This window comes from Gossypium hirsutum, chromosome A06, assembly GCF_007990345.1.
Source record: "Gossypium hirsutum isolate 1008001.06 chromosome A06, Gossypium_hirsutum_v2.1, whole genome shotgun sequence".
NCBI lineage: Eukaryota > Viridiplantae > Streptophyta > Magnoliopsida > Malvales > Malvaceae > Gossypium > Gossypium hirsutum.
In genome coordinates this window covers 58,267,528-58,270,612 of record NC_053429.1, presented here as the reverse complement: position 1 = coordinate 58,270,612, position 3,085 = coordinate 58,267,528, and the positions used below count along the sequence as shown (strand labels likewise).

The 3,085-nt window shown below is 40.2% G+C and overlaps 1 non-coding gene across 1 annotated transcript; it reads left to right on the top strand.

Moving 5' to 3' along the window:
• The first annotated feature begins 2,414 nt into the window (after positions 1-2,414).
• Positions 2,415-2,521, top strand: LOC121230993 (small nucleolar RNA R71). The gene has a single exon (XR_005929063.1). It is a non-coding gene; the product is annotated as a small nucleolar RNA R71 (small nucleolar RNA).
• The last annotated feature ends 564 nt before the right edge of the window (positions 2,522-3,085 follow it).

Sequence of the window (3,085 nt, the reverse complement as noted above, 5' to 3'; positions counted from 1 at the left end):
GCCCGTGTGCCCTAATTTTTGCCCGTGTGTTTCTCGAATTTTGAATTTAGGCGTGTTTGACATTCTACCCATGCCCATGTTGCTTGAGCGTGTGAGTGCACACGGCCGTGTCTTACTTCGTTCGCTTCTCCCATGCCCGTGTGAACTTGACAGGTTCACCCACAGATGATGGGCACGAGCATGTTGCATGCCCGTGATAATTTGACAGGTTCACCCACGGTTTTGAGGCACGGTCGTGGCGACTTTATCGCTTCCTGTGTTGGAAAAATTTTTCCCTGTTTTCGCACGGCCTAAGGCACGCTCGTGTGCCTGGTCGTGTGGTATTTAGAGAGTCCGTGTACCATGATTCGGTTAGTACGTTAGATGTTAAAAACTCAAATTTAAAGAAATTAATACTATTAGTGACCGTGTTCCCTTCCAAGAAGCGCTTATTTATAGTCTAAGCTCGACTTACTTCTCTAGTGCGTGATCATGCTGAATCGAGTAGTTTACACTCCTCATCCCTACTATCAATTTTATCAACATAACGTTTAAGATGAGTACCATTTACCTTGAACGTACCAAATTTGGAGTGGTTTACCTCGACGGTACCATATGGAAAAATACTAATTACCGTAAGAGGGGTTTCTTCATTTGGTTCAGAAGTGGCAATTCGAGGATCTACTGCATCGAGTAGTACTTTGTCTCCAACTTTAAGTTGATTTTTAGAGGAATTAAGCTCATCATGGTGTGGTTTTGGTTTATCTTGTTTTCTCGATTTATGTGTCCGCCATTCATCTAGCTCCTCAATTTGTAACCTTCGTTCTTCATGGATAGGTTCTTTGTTATTGCTTGGCTTATGTATGTTCTTCGAACCTGTTTTCTGCAAAGAAGGTTGCACTATATGGTTAGTTTTAGCAAAATGATTTGTACGGTCACCTTCGATTTTTGATGTGTTATTCAAATTACGAGCTTGAAGGTGATTGTTTCGTCTCCCACACTAAGTGTGAGTTCACCTGTGCCAACGTCAATAATTGTTCTGGCGGTTGCTAAAAAGGGCCTTCTTAAAATTAAGGGGACGTTGCTATCCTCCTCTATGTTTAGAACAACGAAATCAACTGGGAATATAAATTTGTCGATTTTAACGAGTACATATTCAATAATACCTCTAGGAAATCTGATAGTTTTATCTGCTAATTAAATGCTCATCCTAGTTTGTTTGGGTTTCCCTAGACCTAGTTGCTTAAATAATTTGTAAGGCATAACATTGATACTAGCCCCTAAATCAGCCAACGCATTATTAAAATCTAAACTACCAATTAAACAAGGAATTGTAAAACTCCTTGGATCTTTTAGTTTGTTAGGCAGCTTATTCTGTAGAATGGCTGAGCAGACCGCATTCAGCTCCATATGCGATACTTTATCTAACTTCTGCTTATTTTCCAAAAGCTCCTTTAAAAACTTGACTGTGAAAGGGCTTCAATAAATGGTAAGTTAATATGTAGTTTCTTTAGAAGTTAAAGGAATTTACCAAATTGTTCGTCTAAGCGGTCTTTCCTTGTCGTATTGGGGTATGACACGCGAGATTTATATTTTGTAATCACCGGCTTTGGCTCATTGTGGTCGACCTCATTCTTACCTATGCTTACCCCCATTTCTAGCCTTGGTTCTGCAACTAGCCATTCCTCATCTTGAATGGCAATTGCGTTGAGTTGCTCCCTTGGGTTAGATTTAGTGTTACTTGGTAAGCTACCTTGTGGTTGTTCAGAAATCAACTTGGCGAGCTATCCAATTTGAGTTTCGAGCCCCTGGATTGATGCTTGTTGATTTTTGAATGCTGCCTCGGTATTTTGAAAATGAGTTTCTGACACTGAGATGAATTTTGTTAGCATCTCCTCAAGGTTCGACTTTTTCTTTTGTTAGTAGGGTGGTTGTTGGAAGCCTGGAGGTGGTAGTCTCTGATTCCCTTGGCCTTCCCATAAAAAATTAGGGTGGTTCCTCCAACCTGCATTGTAAGTATTACTATAGGGATTGTTTTGAGATTGAAGGTTGTTACCTATGTAATTTAACTATTCGTTCTCCATGTTGCGGCCATAAGGTGGGTATTTTGAACTGCTTGATCTGCCTCCACTTGCTTCGTATTGCATTACTGGGTGAACCTGTGAAGAACTAAGGAAACCATCAATTTTCTTAATCAAGAGTTCTACCTGATTAGAGAGCATAGTGACCGTATCGATGTTATAAACGCCGGCTTTTTTCGTTGCTTTGTCCTCATGACTTGCCACTGATAATTATTCAGTGACATCTCCTCTATAAATTCATAGGCATCTTCAAGTGTCTTATTATTGATGGTTCTGCCAACAGCTGCGTCAACCATTTGTCGAGTCGAAGGATTCAGGCCATTATGAAAGGTTTGAACCTGTAGCCAAAGTGGTAATCCTTGGTAAGGGCATCTTCTCAAGAGGTCCTTGTATCTCTCCCATGTATCGTAGAGTGTTTCTAAATCCATCTGCACAAAGGAAGAAATATCATTACGTAATTTAGCCGTTTTAGCCGACGGAAAATATTTTAATAAAAACTTTTCGGTCATTTGTTCCCAAGTAGTGATTAACCCCTGTGGCAACGAGTTCAACCTCTGTTTAGCTTTGTTTCTCAATGAAAAAAAGAATAACCGAAGACGAATAGTGTCATCAAAAACACCATTAATTTTAAATGTATCACATAGTTCCAAAAGGTTTGCCAAGTGAGCGTTGGGATCCTCGTCCTGCAAACCATCAAACTGAACAAACTGTTGTATCATTTGAATTGTTTTAGATTTTAGTTCAAAAGTATTTGTGGCTACAGCCGGTCTAACTATACTCGATTCAGTTCCTATTAAAGAAGGTTTAGCATAATAATACATAGTGCGCGGAGTAGGATTCTGATTAATAGCAATCGTAGGAGGTAGCGGATTTTCTTAGTTTTCGGCCATCTCCTCGGTTGTGGTTGAAGTATCATTCTCTTGCTCGTCCTTTGTGTATCTTAGGCTTCGCCTTATTTCTCTCCTGTTTCTGCAAACTGTGCGGTCGATCTCACCATCAAAAAGTAGTGGTCCTGACGGGTTTCT